Raw genomic sequence first — 21138 nt, forward strand, 5'->3', positions numbered from 1 at the left:
AAGAAAAAAAGGAAGCAGCAGAGGAAAAGCATTTTGTGGAAATGATCACCAAGAATGTGTTGAAATGAGGTTATCTGCACATACAGATCTGAACAATTATGCGTGAAATAAAACATTGATATCTTTATGTTTCCACCTGAGTCTTCTGCTTTAAAGTTACTAGTAAAGACTACTGAAAGAGAAAATTATCACAGAAAGTAACAAATAATGCAACCTCAAAACAATACGTTCCAAAGGCAAAATTCATCATGCGATGTGCGTGTATATATGGGTCACATTCAATGTGTGGGGACTAGTTCTGAACAAACCTGAACAGAAATGGAGTTTGTCCCCAGCAAAAGTAATGGGTCTAGATCAGAAGTTCAGATCTCAACTTTGGTCTTTCAAAGTTTTAGCTGAATTTCAGTTTTGGATGAGGCCCCACAGTGGACTGGTGGTTATCCCACTTTTGTAGTCATTCCCCAGAAGTTATCAAAGATAATTGTTGTTAAGAGCTGTCTGGCAAGATCCTAAAAGACCCACCAGTACAAGATCTTCGCTCTGGGCATTGCACATATGCCAAACATGCCATATGAAGGGAGAACATAGCTGTGAAACAACTTTTGTCTAGCAACATATCTTCTTACTTTCCCTCAGTAACCCATAAAGAAAAAGATGTTTTTTCCATAGCGCAATTCACAGACCAGGATACCATTGCAGAACAGGTTTTCTCCAGTAACTAGCCTCCTGAGTTGAATTTAGCTTAATGAAAATTAACCTCTTCACATGTATTATCAGATTCTCCTCATCATTCCTTCCTTGTCAGAATATCTTTTCCCTTTGCACCAACAAGAGTTTACATGCAACATGCATCAGCTTAAGTTATCGTGGACTTCTCCAGAATCACAGAAGCCTGCACTAAATTTCATTTTGCATATTTATGTAGGATATTTCTTTCCACTGAATTATTTACAAAGCTCATACATTTTATGTTAAAGCGGTATACAAAAGTCCACTTACAGTGTACCTGTTTCTTTACCAGTGCAAACCAGAAAATGATGGAAGTGTCATTATACTTAGTGCAGTCTGGTGATTTGGGGCATGACAAGGACCATGGAAAAGGTAAGAACTTGCCACCTTGGACAGTTCAAAATGATAAAGAAGTTTCTTTATATACAACATGCATGGCACAAGACCTTCTGTACCACTTCATAGCAAAGGTTCATCTTGCACAATGTTGTTTTTCCAATAAAAATCTTGTCTCTAGAACAAAGTATAGGATGAGAATAGAAGAACAGTACTCCATTTTTATACACTCCCAGCTTTTAGCAATCTGCTAATCCTATAACAGAATTGATGTCTGCATTTAGCAGCCATTTTACTTTTACTGCTAATTGCAGTTACAATATTCCTATTATGCTGTCTCCGGTCTTTTAATCACAGGATGATGCTCTGCAACTATGAGAATTTCAGCCTAAATCCTTGACCAGAATGATGTGGGATAAAGGAAAGTAAACTGAGAAAAAAAAAAAACAAAACTTTTTTTTTTTCTCTCTTTGCAGAACCTGACATCATGTAGACCAATACCAGTTTTGAGCTTTGAGGAATTATTGCAATACAAGTATTAAGATAGTGCAGAGGAAGAGGCACTGTTCTTTGTGGAGATTATTTTGATTTCAATGTACAGGGAAAAAAAAAAAAGAAAAAAAAAGGAAAAAAAAAAAGTAGATCACCTTTAGAAAACGGAATTTGTGTAAGTCAGAAGGTGCAAGAAAGCACCTGCAGCTTGCAGCTTGTGCTTGCGGGGGGTGGGGGGGTGGGGGTTGTCACCTTCTGATCACTGTCGTCTTAGTTTTATGGACATTAAAGAAAACTTGAATAGACTAAAAGAGACTTGTTCATTCTGATTCTTGAGTTTTATGGGTCTCTTTCTCTCTGACCTTCCCAGGCAAAACCACATTTTATAATTCTTCCAATTTAATTCTGAAATCCAGGCCTCCCTTTCTTCACACATCTGACCAAATTTTCCCACTTGCAGCTTATTTAAATACTATAATTGGATAACATTTTCTCAGGATTCTTTGGTGATTCTATCAGAAACATGTAGGTCCCTGTGCTCTTTCTTATCTTTAGCAGGGAAAAATAAGTCTGACTTTTTTCACTCTTTCTAGTGTGGTTAAATCTTAGAAATCAGGACTAATCTGTGACTGCTCAGCACTACTTTCCCTTCAACAACAATTACATGTTTCTCAATTTTACATTTTCTCAGTTTTAGAGACCAGACTTGAATACTCTGCTGTGAGCAAGGTCTTCATTCCCCAAGCCTTCTAGCAATATCACTATGTTCTTTGATTTACACTACATTTCTCTTACAAGACTACTTAGAATCCTTGTGGTATTCTGGAATGCACCTGAACACAGGGCAGCTTTTTATTTTTTAGGTTTATCTTTCACCCTCAGTTAAACTCCCAAGTCTCTTCCCTTTTCAATATGCCACTTTCAACATCTTGTCTTCTAAAAGATATCTTTTTTCTCATTGCTGCATCTTTTTATTATGCTGTTATCTACGTTAAGCTGCTTTCCAAACCAGCAGCAATTGGCATTAATCTAGAATCCATTTTTTCCTCTGCCTGTTGCAAATTTTTAATTATTCATTCCTGTGTGGGTCCTTTTTCTTTTTCTTTTTTCTTTTTTTTTCTTTTTCTTTTTCTTTTTCTTTTTTCTTTTTTTTTCTTTTTCTTTTTCTTTTTCCTCCTTTTGGCATCATTTCAAACTTGAGAATTTACTTTTTGGCCACTGACATGCAAGTCATTTCCTTAGTTAATAAAACCCTGGGCAGTTCTGCAGTGATCTCCACAGCACCTCTTGTATTCTATTGGTATGGCACATTCCCATTCTCCATGAAGTCACACTGTCCCTGAGCAGATTCAAAGAAGCTATTGAACCAGAGGGGCAAAAGAAAAGAGAAAATCTAAAAGAGAATATCAGTAGCTATGCATAGCTACTTGCTTGTTGATTTTATGCCACCCTGTGTTTCTTCAGCCAGAAGTAGGTTAGACCAGTATCAGACATACATTACCCTCCTTTATGATACTACATCAGCTTTCAAGGAGTTGTATTTAAGGAGAAACTACAGAATTCACTTACATTTTTGCAAGCATCCAAACTATTGTATCTTAACTTCCCACCTTGAACCACCACATAGTAATTGGGATGCTAACTTCTTCCTCACTCAATTATGAGGTGAAAAACATTTCCTGTGATTGAACTCAAATTGTTTCACTTTGCAATTGGCTGTGCCAAGAGCATCCATGTGGACTGATACTGTCTCTCAGCTCATTTCCACAGATACAGCAAACACATAACTTGTAATCGTGAGAAAAGGTTCCAAACCAGAGCATTCTATCGGCCTGGCATTGCCCATTATAACAATTGCCTTAGTCTAAAGGAAACAATTTTGAAGTACACAAATCCAATTAATGGATGGTCTCACACAGGTCTTATCAAAGAATTAAACAATAGGAACCATTAGCATATTTCAGGAGAAAAGTATTCAATCCATATATTTAATTAATAGTATTCATGCAACATGGTACTCTGCATTGTGAAATCAGTGAATGTTTTTGGTTACAGGTCCAATATACAGCAGAAAAGAACTTCCTTCTAACTCTGTGGTATTACTATAAGTGCAGTTTCATTTTATTGTGTTTTTTTTTTCAGACAAAATTGTAACCACGCTAATTTGCTCCATTGCTCAAAGGTAATGTGTAAGCAAGTCACCACATCCTTAGTCTCTGTTATATCAAGATAACAGTGCAATGTGCTGAAATACAGCAGTGTATTTTCATATGCTTAGATGAAAAAAATGTAAAATTCACCTTTTGTATTAGTATGAATTCAGTTCAAATACAGCCAAGCCTTTCGGAGATCGCCCTGTAGATTTATAATATAGTCAGTCATAATAATTTGAAAATATAAGAAACATTGGAATATAAATTAGAAGTGGAGAGAAAAAAAAAAAAAAAAAAGGATTTTGCAATAAGATTCCAAAAGCTCACTCATTCTTACCCTCCCAGCTGTTGTAATTATTTCTTCTCTATTTGTACTAGTGTAGCTGGATACTAGATAAGCATTTGCTTTGCCATCTGATAACGAGTGACTTTCTTGATGGCAAAAAGATACACTATTTAATTTCCAGAAATGTTCATCCTTTAAATGCAAATTTCCACTTTGAATGTTGCCTATTACTTCTTCTTCCTTCCTCCCCACAAGTGCATCCCCAGGCAGTCAGGCTGGACAACAGAGACTTTGATGATGGGTTGCCTGTCATATGCATGGGTACCACTCGCTGTAGGAACTGGTATTTCTACACTGAAACATACTGAGGATTCAGCTACACTCAGGAAGATCTTTTTTTTTCTTTTTCTTTTTTTTTTTTTTTGGCACAACATATGCTTTCTCTGTTAGACACTTTACCTATTAAGTAGCACGTAAATGTGTCCAATCTTTCTCACCCATTTTTAAAACCCTTGCATAGCTGCCTGTAGTTTGGGAGAGAGGAAGAAAGGTACGAAAACTTTTGATTTCCAGAACATAAGCATTTTCTTAATTCTTTTGCCTCACCTATGTATCATATGTCCTGGTTTCAGGTGGGATAGAGTTAATTTTCTTCATAGTGGCTGGTACGGACCGTGTTTGGGATTGAGAAGAAAAATGCTGATAATACCCTGATGTTGTAGCTGTTGCAGAGCAGTGCTAACACAGAAACCAAAGGCTTTTCAGCTTCTTGAGTTGCCCTGCCAGTGAGGAGGCTGGGGGTGCACCAGAAGCTGGGAGGGGCCACAGCCAGGACAGCTGGCCCAGACTGGTCAAAGGGGTGTCCCATACCTTATGGTATCACATGGGTCATTAAAAACTGGAAGATTTGGCAGGGGATGGTCACCACTGTTCAGGAGCTGGCTGGGCATCGGTTAGCAGGTGGCGAGCAATTGCACTGTGCATTACTTGTTTTATATATATATAATTATTATTATTTTCCCTGTTTTTTTCTATCCCATCAAACTCTCTTTATCTCAACCCTTTATTTTGTACTGATTCTCTCATCCCACTCAGGGTGGTGGAGGGAGTGAGAGAATGGCTGTGTGGTGCTTAGCTGCCTGATGAGTTAAACCACAACACATATGATCCAAAACCAGATACAAAGTAAAAGAATTAAATGTTTAGACCAGACATGTAGCAAATGTTAGACATGCATTTCAATTGATCATAACAGAATATTAAAAGAACTATCAGCATAGCAGTAAAGATTACATATTCATATAAATGTTTTCATTATCACTGATTTAGATTTAACCCTTGGCCTGACAAAACAAGACAGTACCTACGAAAGATGTATTCCAGGTTAGGACTCAGTGGCAAACACCTTTTATTGGTGTCAGCACTTAACGTCTCTGACTCTTATTAATATTTTTGTCTAGTCAAGGCAGAAGGTAGAAGTAGGGGCTCAATCCACTCTGCAGCTTTCCTCAACATGTTGACAGTCATCCTCCTCAGTCCTCGAAGATTAAGATGACTGAACATTTTCTGTGCAGGACAAATAACCATAAGAAATTTGCTTGACCACAACTTTCAAGGGTGGATATGCTGATTAGTCTCTTGGTAGATGTTTCTCATATCTCTGGAAGAACATCTCTTTTTTCTTTTTTTTCTGCCGCTGGTATCTGAAGCAAACCTATGTATTTGATGACCCCACCTCTTTAAAGGGATACCAAGTTCAATGTCATCTTCCTCAACTCCTATTTCAAGCAAGAGATTTTCTCTAACGTGTCACGTGTTATGTTTACCCAGATACTTTTGTGTGAATGCAGCTATTGTGCTTCTAATTGGTATAAAGCAATACAATGAGAAATGTAGTGTAATATGACGAGAAAAGCAGCATGTCACTGGTACTTGAAGGACACAAAACTGTGGTGGCCACTGTGGACTGGGCAGGTGGTTGGTATATTCTGAAGTCAGACTTGTCTCTCATTCTTTATACATAAGAACCAGCAAGTATGCTCTTAGCTGTAATGGTAAATACTGCTATTGTGAGCTGGCTACGTCTGTTTCCTTGAGTTCCACTTCACCTGAAGTTAGATTTTCCAGAGGATATAGATCTACATTACATATAGCAGGTAGATTTCCATGCTGCTTTCTGTGCTAACAGCAAACAGAAGTGGGAAAGTCACCTCATCTGCCACAGGCAGACAAGATCCTTATTCTAAATTATTTCCTACTTCTGAAGTAAGGGAACTATCTCCAGAGAGCTGACTCATAACCCTACAAATTTTGAGTGTTGTACCCCTTTATTGCATCAACTGATGAATCCTAAAAAAGCACAGCAAAATTCAAGCTATACATAATTTTAAGTGCCAAGCAAGGTAATCCTTTGAAAGTAAGTGCCTGAACTTCCTGTGTAGCAAATGGAGAGAAACACCTTCAAATGCATCTTGAAGGAAGTACTGTACACCAAAAACTCCTAATTCCCACAGCTACCTGTACTTACCTTTTGTATGATGTGTGATTTACATTGCTTCCTCCTGATATTCAAAGACAAGCACGCAGAAGGATGAATCTGTCACATAAAGCACCCAGATTTTCAACAGCAGCAACAATTAACAACAACCTTCCTCTCCCAACTGTTCAAATTTGTCCATTTGGCTATTGGTGGCATTCAGCTTGAGCTAGACAACTGTATAGTTTCTGCATTGCATTATCTATCATCTCCTCTGCCAAGCAGAAGACACAGACTGATAGGTGTCTCAGGAACTGCTGTAGAAAGAAGCTACATGCATCCCTTAATTCCACTTAATGTGCTGCAGTGGGTTGTTGTTCTCTTACATAGATTAATGAAAAGTAGAGTGGTGTTATACTGCTTTTCCTTGAGAATCAATGAGGCTAACTTGGCAATGGTGTCCCTGACGAAGTAAGAGCATTTGCAAAGTCAAGAATGAAATATTTAAGCTCCCATGGAAGGCACTTCAGAAACACTCTTATTTACTCAAAGTTCTCCAGATTTCCCTCTGAATTCACAGTCTGAGATTTGAGCCTAAGTAATGTCCTAAAACATTACTCATTGATAATTTATTCCCACCAAATCAGGTCCCCCAACAACCTGTTTTCACAACATTTTGTTTTCTTCAGGGTGACTGGCAAGTTAGGGAAAAAGAAGCTTATGTACATATATATACATTATGCACATATACACATAGGCTTAAGTAAAGCATGTGTATGTATGCATAGTAAAATATACACATCTTAATATACACCTGTTTCTTCTGGGGAAGGAGTACCATCCAGGGTTGTACCCAACATGTATTTATGAATGAAAAAAAATTATATCTTAGAGGATTTTTTTTCCACCACAAGTTTTCCATTTCATACAAAGTATACTGAATTATTTGTTTCTTTTAAATCACGAAAACACTCCATCTTAGAAGAAAGATATTTTTTCATGTTCATACTTAAGCCCACACTTCTTTCCAGTTTTTATGAACTTTATCAGAGGCTAATTTTATTAATTCTCCAAGTAATAGATGTACTGACAGTGCAGTATAACTTGCAGGTGATTTTTCTGTGCCTGAAAACCTGAAAATTAAAAGTTGAATAAGAGAACAAAAACAAAATATGTTTTTTTCTAATGAGATCAGATACGGAGAGGAAAGAGAAATGCAAAGAAATTAAACTGTACATCAGTCTCAGGCCAAAAGAATACTGAAGGGAGCATCCATCTATCCTCTGTAGGGTAGCTTTAAACTGGTGCTCAAGATCAAGGATCATCAAGCTTGGGAGAGTTAGGCAAAAACAACAGACATTTCAAATCAAAAGGGAAAGTTTTAATGCCCTTCATGCAATGCCTGATGATGGTATCACACGTGCCTGTTGAATTAGCCATTTTTTAATATAAAAGTTCCTACATTATTAACTTTTTCTAAAGTGATATTTGATGGGAAAAGTAATATCCGTACGAAGTATTAAGTGTTTCTTATGAAAGAGCTGTATAAATCTGGCAGAGCATAATAATTATGCTGTCAAATATACAAGATTCCATTTTCCCTAAACTATCTAGATCACCAAATTTCACTTTCAGAGACTGTCATCAGGACAGTAAGATTTATTTTGTCTCCAAAGACCCAGAAGGTGCTTTTGCTGAAAGCACACAGATCTAAGGGTTAATTCTTTTTTTCCAGTACTGCTGCATTTAGTTCGGTTTTGAATGATGGCTTTCTCTGATCACACGCAGGGAAACATTAACTGCTGTTTGTTTATTCTTGTTTTATCAGCTTACCCAAGAGAAAGAATGTTTGTGGTTTGCAGAAGACAGACTAGAAGAGAATCTTCACTGTGTGTGTCCATTATTTGCAGCATGTAAATCTCCACTGCATCTCTGGGTCCCTTCCCACATCCCCTCCATCCAATGAGAGTCCTTATTCTTCTCGTTCCTTTCTCAGAAGTGAAAAGAAAATTTCTATTTGTTCTATTATGTGTGCAGGTGATGATGGTATAGCTGAGTCACGGTAATGTTTACTGAAGGAGAGGATTAACAACTAATATCCCAGCTGACCAAAACTGTGTTTTATCCCTCTGAGGAATTTAGCAGGTCTATCTCCAAAACTCCAAATTAGACATGGTAAAATGAACTTTTATCAAGGACTGCCTAACTGGATTGCTAGATGAGTTACAGTAGCTATGGGAACTATCATTTTAAATAGTCTTGGATTTCAGCATGTTAATTTCCAGCCAGAAGATTGTATTGCAGGAAGTTTTTGCATTAACTATTTTAAGAATTTGTGCAAGCCATTAATTCCTTCATTTCTGTCATTTATATTGAAATTTAAACCCTTTTCCTATAAGATTTATCTAGAATACATTAATTTGTAAATATCTTCAATACAACTGAGTAGTGACATACAATCTCTTCTCAGCCATCAAGGAAATGAAGGGGACAAGTTTAAGTACTGCAATAGGAATTCATTCCAGGGTGTACCTGCAGCATCAGTTTTAAGTTCAGCAGAGCTGAACTTTACTACCCTATCTTTGGCCTTGTTTCTTGAAATTATCAGGCTATTATTGCCAATATCCCTATAAAATTAGAGGATTCTGTTAAGCTCCAATAAAAAATTTCTTCTAACAGACATTTGGGGTCATAAAGGCATAAGGCAGTTCTGTAAATATGAAGAGTTGTCACTGAAGAACTGACAGAAGGTCAATGTCTTCAGAAACTGCCCTCCAAGGACAAGCTCTCTTTTACTCTCCCCAAGGAGAGTTCAATTTCGTTAGCTAGAGATCTCAGATCCTCACAGGTTAATTACCATTTCTGAGACTACAAGAGCTAACTAGTCATGAAATACCTAGCATAGCAACTGCTTCTTCATTGTCTATTTAGTTGCAACTGAATTTTCATTGTACGTATTGTTCAAAATACAGAGCTCTCACTAACATCACAAAGTTATACATACATCAAATAGGAAGACATCAATCACATTTTAATTTCATGTTCAGGTAAATTTAATAAACCATCTCCCCAAGATGACAGTTTGTAGGACTAAAAAGAGTCTGAATTAATCTACTTCCTGTAGAGTAAAACCACTTAAGTATGTACATGTCATGTCAGCATTTACAAAAAAAACCTGTCAAATTGTCAGTTCTACTAATAATGTGACAAAACAATTTATGTTTCTGAAATTTAACAGTATGATTTTTGGTCTTTCAGGTCTTGAAATTACACTTATTTAGATTTAAAATAGCAAGATAAAAGTCTCTAAAGTTGCCTTCAGGCTAATTTAAGAAAAGCTTCCATCATGCTACAAATTTTCTAAACAATTACAATAATAGATATTTCTTCTTACATGGTAATTCACATTGCAATTATCATTGCACAGTAAACAGTTGCTATTAATAACTAAAAATGGTGTTTGTTTTTTTTTCTGTCTCTGTGAAAAATTTAAGATCATCATGAAAGCATGATAGGACATCCATTACGGCCAAGCTCTGTATAACTGGGAGGTCAAAAGGTCAAAATTTGCAATGGAGAAAGTTTTAAAGCAGTGAAACATAGGAGTAAATATCCACAGATGGAAAAGGATCTGTCTGTCCCCAGAAGACAGTATCTAATACTGCATCTGCTGCGATTTGTTAACACACAGTGAACCTACTCATCAGCCCAACTTACCACATTTTGATTTGCATCACCACATACTCTTGGAGCATGTGAGTTGGACTCATTTAGTATGAAATCAAGCCACTAGAGCTCGTGACACCATTAAAGCTAAGCTAAAGCCAAACTCTCTGAAATATCTGCAAGATTTACGTACCTCTTCAGCACTATTTCCCTCCCAAAATCCACTCATCTTACATCACACTGCTTGCTAGTGAACAATTTCTCCATTTTTTTTTCTTGAAAAATCTGAACGTGTGCTCAAATGCAAGAAACAGAAGCAAATGTGTTATTAAAACACCGAAGTTCCTATCTTGTCATGTCTGTTTGTGTGTAGGTGCATGGGGAATACCTGAATCTGCTCAGTCCTGAATCAGAGAAGGATAATAATAATTTAATATTTTTCATTAGCTAGAGAAAAATAGCAGAATCAAGGTTCTCTTTTCTTCAAGGTTTCATTTCAAAAGCACAAATAAAAAAATGAAGGAATTAGCTGAAACGTTATTTAATAATCACATGAAAAATTTCTTGGCCGTTTTATTAACACCTAGGCGATATCAGAATAGAACAAAAACGCATCAGAAAAAAAAAAGTTCAGAGCAAGACTGTGTCACAACAAAATGCAGTTACATTTCCTTCAGAAAACATTTCAAACACTTTAAGCCAACCCCCTCACCCCCACTCCACCCCACCCACTCCCCCACCCCCCCCAAAAATAAAGTTTGGTTGTCATGTTTGAATTTCATTTTTGCAATACACCATTGAAGAACAGGATCTCTTTTCACCATTTACTTATTCCCTCATTTTGCTTCATTCTGCCTCCATTATCAGGCAAGACCTTACATTCCAAAAGTCTAGAGATAATTTGAAGAATCTCAAAGTACAGACCTCAACTTGCTCTGCTGCCTAGGGCTGCCATAATTTATCACCCACCATTGTTCAGATGACAGCCATGTAATCTTGTCAATATGTAGAAAGACCCACATCTCCCCAGACAGAGCCCAGAGTGACATTTTCAAATGAATGTGTCACCCACGATGCGTTATTCACATTGTGTTCAGTCATCCTACTGAGGAGCAGAAACAACAGTTTGTTACTTAGAGGTTCATTTGCACAATAGCAGCAGGCAGCTTTTTTTGGAAATATCCCGTGGACAGGTCATTTCTCTCTCAGATGCTTAGGGAAAATGAGTATCTTTGCCATCAGGAGGATGACTGACTCATAAGCTAAAATGGGTAAGGTTTGTTATAGGTGTTAGCCAGGATGAAAATGTTAGAACGATGTTGGCTGATGAAGACTCGTTCTTGAGGCAGTGCCAGAGTAACCCTCATCCCACGGGCGTTTGAAAGGACAACCGTGACGTGACTGAAAGGTTTTGTTACATCTGCAAGACAGCATGAGAAAATCGAACCAGGCAGGTCCTCAGCATTCAGAAACACTCCTCCAACCCACCCCTCCATCAGGGCAGCCCCCAGCTTGCATTTGGTCCTGACATGATTGAAATGGCAGGTCAGGAGGAGTGCTCCCTGTCCTAGAAGCTTCCTTACGCCTGCAGAGCCCTCTGACTGGGAGTGGAGGAAATGCATTTGTTTGCCAGCACAAAAGAGAGAGATCACAAGTTAAAAATCTGCTGAGGCTTGGTGGAAAACGTGTAGAACATTAATTTTAGGGACACTTCTGCTGAAATATCATATCTCAGGGAAGATTCAGCTGTTTCTTTTTAATTATTTTTAATGACAATAGAAAGAAAGGAAAAGCTTTGTGGCTCAGAAGTACTCTGCCCTTGTTACTTGTCTTCCTACCTCAAATCAATCATATTTGATTCTAGTTATGCCCCCCCTCAAAACTAACAGTGACAGTACCAGAGGAAAAGAAAGTCTTTTCATTAAATCCCAATGCTGAAAATTGAAATAATTTGGTTTCACTTCTGATTTTATCATTTATCCTTGAGGTGACCTGTAGGTGAACAGGAAATGAATTTTTTTTTCTTCCACTTTGTGGTTATTTTGTCGAAAAATTTAAAATTGTTATTCCCATCCAGAAATTTCTTTAGCAATGTTTGACTTGTCAGACAAAACCTCTCTGTGTTGTACCCCCTCTTCCAGGAGGCAATAGATATACATAATTGTGATGCTAAATGAAGTTCCATTGCTATAAAGGCCGGTAATGGAGTGGAGAATCAGACCTAGTATTTTAATTATTTACTAAAATGCTGCAAAGAGTCTAGAGATATGACAGCAAATGGCAGATCTGGCTGAGAAATATATGAACTGCCAAGCCACAAAATTCCTATTTTTCTGCAAATGCACTCCGCGTAATAATCACTAAACATATCGAGCCCTCCCGCATATAAGCAGAGCTTTCTCTAATGCGAATGTTTTCAAAGTTCTCTCTGAGGCTAAAGTACATCTTTATGTCTGGGAGGATAATAGGACAAACTTATTTTCCATTGCAGATAAAGAAGATGTCTTTTAAACTTGCTCAAGGGAAATTTCCAGCTGGCCAATTACTGCTAGCAAAGATCTCTTCTATAAAATGGTATTCCACCAGGGTCAACTGGCTAGTAAATGTGTTTTCTAAAGACGAAAAGTACATAATTACTGAAAAGGACTTCTGGACCTTGCTGGCGGTTAACACTGCTAAAATGGACATTTTTTGCTTAGCACATAAACACAAACAGATGGGCTGGCACCCAAGATCTAATTATCAGAAGAGGTTCCAATGCTTGTTGTCTTTCCATTTGAAGGAAAAAAAGAAAAAGAAAAAAAAAGAACAAACAAAAAATAAAACAAAGAAAGAAAGCCTTAAAAAATATTTATATGGCTATACCATCTACGACTTGGCAACAATGGCATTGTGTGGGTAGAAGAGAACAGAGAGGAAAGCGGGGCGTTTGTAACCCCTCATGTAATGAGTAACCATATGAAAACCATGTTTCTAAATATGTCCAGTCACAGCAGTTTCTTGAGTAGCCTCAACTTCTTCAGAGTTACAGTTCTCAATGATAACAGGGCACACACTCCCAAAGGGAGATCTGAATAGTAACACTTACCTGCTAGAAGGTATCTCAAGAGGTCTACCAAGGGAGTGGATGTGACCAGAATGTACCTAATTATTTAGATAAACACTTGCATTCTTTGGTTGCTCTCATTTTTCCTTCTGAGCGTTTTTGAGTAAATCAGGAAATTTTCATTCAGTGTACTTCAAGGACTGCCCTCGGGTAAACCAGAACTGAACTTTTCCCTCATTCTACCTAGAAGTTTTAGGGGAAAAAATTAAAGTACTGTATCCCTTTAGTGCATCATCCCAGGCTTTTAGGCTCCTGCAAGTTCATTTCTTACAAAACTTAAGAATTAGACACTACAATAATCTTATGAACTAAAAAGGCAAAAGAGACCCAAATATAATTACTCCATTAACTTAACATTGACTTGATGGACTTCCAGAAGCTGCTTCCTGTAGACAAGGAGAGGAAAGGGAATAGCTAAAAGTATCCCTTTAACCCCTCTAAATCTTTCATATTTGTAGAACAAGCTGTGGGACCTTTCTTAATGAGCATTCCTGACTTCAACACAAATTGTGTGTGCATAAAAAAAAAACCTTAGCTAGAGACTGACTGCTTGGAAAATAAATGTTGATGGTTAAATGATGACTGTGTCTTCCTTAGGTCTCTTACATGACATAAGCCTTCCCCCTCTCTCCCAGCATCATAAACCAAAAACAGGCTTCCAAGATATTTAAAATCAAAACTACTCTTTGTAAAAGGTTCCACTTTTCTTCTTTGGAGTAAAACTGGAGCAGCACTAAATCAGAGAGCAGTATCTATGCTAAGATATGAAGTATGGATGAAAACATTTAAAAAGAAAAGAAAATATTGTGAAGAAAACTGTTCATGTCACCTCCTTCAATTAGTGGCCAAGTCAGAATCTCATGGCATATTTAAAAAGTAGCATTAGGAGTAATTTCAGTATTTTGTTCTCTGAATTTCCTGTAAATGGCATCAGCTTGCTCACGTTGAGAATTTGTGATAGCAACACTACTAACTAGTGCTTTACTTGATCTTCTGTCAACACCTCCATGGGCCTTCCACTTTATTACTCAACTGACAAGAATTATTTTATTTTTCTTGGGAATTGTTGCTCCTTGTCAAATAAAAGTTTTAAACAGGGTGCAGTGGAGAAAAAATAATTATTTTTTGAATGAGCCTTCATGGAAGTCAAAAGACACAAGCATTCGTGGTGGAAACAAATAAATGTGAAAAAAAACTATTAACATTGTATTTTGGGGAGGAGAGAGAAACAATAGATTTTTTTTTTCTTAAAGCCATAATTTTGTTGCTTCCAATGACAAGATATCCAGATGCATTCAAGACACAGGAACAGAGCAAAAAAGCATATAAAATGTGGTTTTCTAAAGCCTGTGCGTTCACTATCATCAAATGCTTTGGATATACCCTGCCCTTTCAAATCCCTTTTGGGTTTCCTAGAAAGGCCAAACTACTTTTAGGATGAAAAACCTTGATAAGTTTGTGAAAGGAATTAAATGATATGGCTGCCTGTAATACCAGGAGACAGCACTGAGTGACCTAAAAATCTCTTCTGGTCCTAGTTTTATATTATTCCTAAGGCAATACTTTATTTTACAGACACTTAAAGGGATTCAACTGAATTTGCCTGGAGGTCAGGATATGCCCATCAGGCTGAGAGAGATATTAGATGAACAGGGTGGGAACATTATGGCTGGAAACTAAATATGTGTTTTAAGATCCTTCTCAGACAGCTAAATAACTCATATCAAGGTGATTTCAAACACTTAATACAATTCTAATGAGCCCTAGTCACCTAGGCAATATGAAAACAACACACAGGCTCAAATTATGACCAAGAAATGGAGTGTATAATGTATGTAAGAACAGAGGGGAAGTAAAGAGAAGTATTGCAACAAGTCACCTCTACATACAAGCTGAGTTGTCTGGGTTCAAGGGAACTCAGAATAGAAACTGCGCAGGTTTGGGGGTAGCATAGTCCAGACAGCATTAAAAAAAAAGGGGGGGGGGAGAGAATAAATGCATAAATAAGACATGCATTAGCTCATGGAGTAGTGTCACTAACTACAACCTCATGGAGTACTGTCACTGCCTAAGGGGCGCAATGCTATTTATGACAAAAACTACTTTGAACACAGATGTGAAGAGCAAAAAAAAAAAAAAAAAAATGAAGAGTGTCCAAACTCCATTGTCCCACCTTGGCTTGCTCATCCTGTGTCCGCTGCAGCTGTATTCTTTTGTGATGAGGCGTAGATATGGTAAGAGTGGAAAAGAAAGGAAAAATCTTCCACTCCAAGGTCTGCTTGAGCAGTTCCCTCTCAGAGCTGGATGAAACTGGGAAGAATTCATTTGCTTGCCACTCATTTTTTCCACCTCATGATCATCTGGACAGAGTTTAACATTAACACATGCTTCAGTAAATCCAACCTAGTTCAATCTCCCATCTGAAGAAATAGCTAGATAACACAAAATAAGTCAAGGATGGAGAATCAACTCTTCCGACAAATTCAAGTGCTCCTAACTGACACCTGAGCACCACTTTGGAGTCATTGTCTACAGCTTGGACAAATCATAGCACCTATTGCCTCAGTGAGGGGAAAAGACACAGAAAGAGACAAGAACAGTGCAATCCTTCAGCAGCTGCGAATTTCATCTAGAATGCCTCCATCAGGTTTATTTGTTTGATAGAAATGACTCCCTTGCCCTCTTCCACTGCCTTTTTCCTTCTCTTTCTTCTATGATGAAGTTAAAATAGGTATTATTTGTGAAATTACAGGTTCAGTGGTATGGAGAAGCCAGCCCTAATAACTACCCTTCAAGAGCTGACATGCTGATCAAATATGCCCTGTTTAAAAATAAAATAAAAATAAAGAAGTAGTAGTTATTTATATATGGGAACGATTCCTGGGGTTGTAAATGGGTGCAGACACTTGGGAAAAACTGAGTTTAATTTGTCAATGAAGTTATCTGTGACTTTCTTCCAGTCCATGCCAATTGGGCAGTAGCTGATAAATTAATTGCTGAACACAAAGTACTGCCATCAAAAACTCATTGATGTTATTTTTTTTCCTTTTTCAATTTTTATTTTTTTCCTGGCACCTGCTGCTTCTCTACCACTGTCCTCTGTGTCCTAAGGTTCCTTTCACCAACTTTTTAGCACCAGTAGCTGGGGTTCTGTTGCCAAAGCACAATGGATTTAAACAGGCATGCCAGGTGGATGTGCCAACACCAGCTAAACCTTTTAATCTTAATTAACCTCTTAATACTTTGCTTGCAAGGTGACCAGAAATTCATTTGCAGACAACATTAGCTGGGCAGAGATGTACCTACTACAAACCCTTTTGTTACAGAAACGGGGACTGGTGGCACATCAGGAGATACAACAATTCAAAGATTGCCTCAGGTATTCAAACCAGCTTTCAGACCACTCCTGTATGTCAGGCAGTACCATTCATTCGCCCCCCAGCCTTGAAGATCATCATAAGCAAATACAAAGCAGAGGAAGCTTCCATTGCACTCTATAGGAACCAGACCCAACAGTTTATCTTCAGTATGTAAACAGTCATGTTTTTTCGAAATTATCTTTGCCAAGCTACCTTATTCCCCTCTTTTAAAGGAACTGTGTGAAGCCTGATCATTTCTAGAGACCTGGAAACCAACACGGTTTTTACACAGCACACTTTTCACAAGGTCGAGAGTGCGAGCAGGGCTAGATACCCTCACTTTGTACAACTCAAACTGCTCCCATAGCCTCAGACTCCAACCAAAGATTTAAGGCAAACTCCAAATTGCACAGGCTTGTTATAGCACTATGAGAGCTCGCCTCTTTACGGATGACAATGGTACAAAGATGTAAGCAAGGCATAGACTGAAAGTAGGCAAATGCTTTGAGTTTTTCTGTGGAAAGTGTCAGAGAAGAAATAGTATTAATAGAAGGGATGCCAGGGGAAGGCAGTAACCCCCTTGTTGGGTGGTTCAGATAGTGAACGAAGACATTGCTCAGTCTTTGGTCTTCACTGCAGCCTCTGTGCAGATGGGCTGTTCTCCTGCCATTTACCCATTGAGAATTTTCCCTCGGAATGAGTAATACAGGTTTGATTTCACCACAGATGGGATCCTGAGCCCTGCCGAGTCCTAAATTACTGTGACAGAGTAGTGACAACTGACAATTCCCTGCCTTTTAACATGCCTCAGTCAATGAAAAATGAACAAATATGTCATGTGAAGATCAGGTTTCTTGAGTTGATTATATATACTTGTTTGTGTGTGCGTGTATGCTGCAGGCACTTTGTGTTTAACCAAGTGGACTATTATTAAATGAGTTAATGAAAAAGGAGTGAATATCTTCAACTAATGTAATAGACCTTTTGGGGAAACATAACTATTGTGGTTACATGGAAGGGTTTAGAATGGAGATCTTTATTGCCAAAACACTTAGAGGCAAAAGCAAGAAAAAGCTAGCTTACAAACCCAAAATCAGGGGAGATAAGATGGCAAAGGACTAAGTGTCATATCATTGCACAATTACATTCCATTCCAGTGACATGAAAACCCTTTATTTTCCATGTTGATTTTGCTCCCATGAGAAATGTAAAAAAGAAATGGCAACCACCTATTTGACAGAACTAGGACTGAATCCTGACCTTGTACCTGATTGGTATGTCAGTGTCGATCATTTCAGTTTTTTCTTATTTTACTTCAAGCTTGAAACTTTCACCACCACCCAGTGGATGTGGCCACAGCACTATGGCACAATTAGACATAGGTGTTCATTTTTTAAAGGATAAGAAAATAACAGTCACTTCTCCAAAGTGGAGGCACACCTAGAAGAATGTTCCACTTCTGGATTGGGGAACTTGCGAAGAAGATGGAGAACAAGAAGTACAAAAAAGTGAAAGGACAAAATTTTCTGTGGGAAATGATAGATATGAAGTGTACCTATGTATTGTTGTGGGTGGGGCATTTATTTACTTCAACTTTGCCAAGAAAATAGATCAGTTCTTATAATAGCTGTCAGTGTACGAGAAGAATATTCATTTGTGCTAGCACAAATGAGCTGACAGATAATTCTCACAGTGGCATGCACTGAACTCCCTAAGCTGAAATCTAGCATCACTAGACTAAGACTCAAGGAACAGCAAGAAAGTTATTTAAGGAAGAACAGTGGTGCAGTCACGGCACTGTGTATCATCAATTGTGTACAACATTCAGATTGTGGAATTATTTCTCACAGACAACCCTATTTCCCTCAGAAGCTATTAGGACTCAAAACTGTAACTGTGGAGGCTCCACACCCCTGTGCCTGAAAGCAGCTACTACTCTTCTGAAAACTTTGTTTTTAATAGATTCCTTTCCATTTCAGGACCAAATAAGTGACTGGATTTTCAGTTCCTTTTCTTTAGGATGCATGCAAAATGTCAGTGTTCCAAACATCAGGGAAAACAAAAACAAACCCCAAAGACATGAAAAAACTACAATTAAATCTATCAGTGTTCTGGAAGATCAACTATCAACTTAAATATAATGCCTAAAGACTTTTCACTACCTAGCCTAGGGAAATTCTTCCTTCAGGCTTCCTTCCCTCTAGGCTGGCATTCCCTAATTCTGCTTCTTTTTGAAATGAAAGAGCTGCTTGGATTTGTGACAGCATCAGTTTAAAAGGAAATTATACATCTTTGGAAAGCAGAAGGGATATCACTCTTTAAATGCAAGATGTTGCAAGATGCTACCCTTCATTTCCAGAGCATTCCCACTGGCAAGTCAGCTCTGCATTTGACTGACACCTAGTTAACATTAAGTAGGCCAAGGCACTCAGAAAATTTACAAATTTAACAAGGGAAAGTAAAAAGATTTTTTTTTCCTAGGTGTGGGGTTTTATTTCAGTTAAATGCCTTACTTGATTTTAAATGGACAGGAATTTTTATATATGTGCATTCAGTTGTAAGGCAAGCTATGAAGACTGCAGAAGTATCAGTAGTTGATTACAGAAATTTATTTATTCACAACACAAGTCCCACTAGGAAATGCAATCCATTTGCCAAAGAATCCTTTAAGCAGCTATATCAATCCACAGCCACTCAAGAGGGGAAATTTGCAACACTTAACTACTTCAATCTAATTTCCAAATCCTCACTATCTACAGTCTTTAAAGCCCAAGAGCATGGATTTTGTATAATTGATCTTGGTACTGCAGGATACCTAAGTAGAAGAGAGTGTTTCTCTTTTGGCATCACATCTGAAAAACAGATGCTACTGTGTTGGTAGTGAAAAGAGTGAAGCAATTCCCACATTGGCTGGCACAAAACTGTCTCAGCATCACAACCCTACAAAGCTTCAATAGATAAAGACAGGAAGAGGAGATATAGACAGCAAAAAGATTATTTAACAAAAAATGGAAGTCCAAGTGAGATGCTGGGCCCAAGAAGTTAATTTTTCTTATCTTTGCTCTAAGCACATAGAAATATTTTATAAAAAGATAAGATTACGCTTAATATTAGAAGCAGCTTTGGGGTGTGACTGACAGTCCCCACTGAAGCAGTGTTGCTCTCACCCACAGATGTTGCTCCACATGCAAGTTCTAAATGGTTTCCTCCAGCAAGGAGAACAGAAAACAGGCCATTTCACACCTTGCGTACTGCTCAGCTTGCAGATCTAAGGATAAAGGCTTATCCTTGTTAAACTCCTTCACACTACACTCCCCTTATTCTATGGCCAAAAGGTCTCATTCAAACCTGGTTTGTACAGGACTACGTGATTTAGAGACATGATTTCACTTCATTCTTGTTATTACCATGCTACAAATAACATGATGCAAATTGGATGTGGTTGACATTTCCATTCCTGAAGTCTGGGTATCAGGCACAGTTACCCTATGTTATCCCATGTAATTCCATAAATGATATAGATACCTCCTAAAACACTGTAGTTTTCTTCCAGATTTCTGATCAAAGAAGTTTTTAGGATTTTTACCTTTTTTTTTTAAGGTGGGGAAAATTCGTCTTGCAACAGAAAAAACGCACAGAAGCCACATGGCTGAGCACAACTCCAAGATATCATTTGGTCTGTTCCCTGATTGTGCAGCAAGACATCAATGCATATTTACATCAATCCCAGTTTTTTTTTCTAATCTCATCTTTATTAACTCCAGTGAAGTTTTCATAATCAGTTAGCTTGGCTCTTTCTAGATGCTGGGATCATTTCCGTGGTTACCCATAAGCCTGTTTTTTTCAGTTTTCCCTCATTTTTCTTAAAGCATGGAGCCGATAAGCAAAGCAATAATTGTAGCTGAGTTGTTTTGTTTTAAAAGCATTTTACCCACAACACTTCTTCCCCTACATTTAAGTAAAAGTTTTCTGACATTTCTGCAATACTGTGACATTCCCGGTGCTCGATGGTTTGTAACTTTACAGAAGCCTTAGATCCACTCCTGCAGAAAGACTGCTGAGCCAGGTAATCTTCAACTTCTGTGTGATACTTTTCATTTGCTCTTATTGAATCAAAGTTTTTTGTGTTTTTTTTTTTTTTTTGCACAGTTCCTCTGATTTATGAGGATAATTTTGAATTCTCCTCAGTGCCTGTGGCATCTGCAGACTTTCCCAGTTTTATGACATCAGTAAGCTATACTCATTACACCACAGAAGATGCTAATAAATTAATATTTTAACTTATTAATGAAAGATTAGTATTAATAAAAATAATGAATAGTACTAGTGTCAAGGAAGTTTCCTGTACACACAATGCCACATATCCTCCCAATTTGATTAGGAACCACTAGCAGGTACTCAGAGCAATTTTCCAATAAATAACTTGTTCACCTTACATATGTTCCATCTGGATTTTTTTTCTGCCTGTTTCTTTGAATGTCATAGAGAGTCTGTTTTGTTTCCAGTGAATAAAGCTATTTTGAAATGTTTCATAA

This window comes from Cygnus olor, chromosome 7, assembly GCF_009769625.2.
Source record: "Cygnus olor isolate bCygOlo1 chromosome 7, bCygOlo1.pri.v2, whole genome shotgun sequence".
Taxonomy (NCBI): Eukaryota; Metazoa; Chordata; class Aves; order Anseriformes; family Anatidae; genus Cygnus; species Cygnus olor.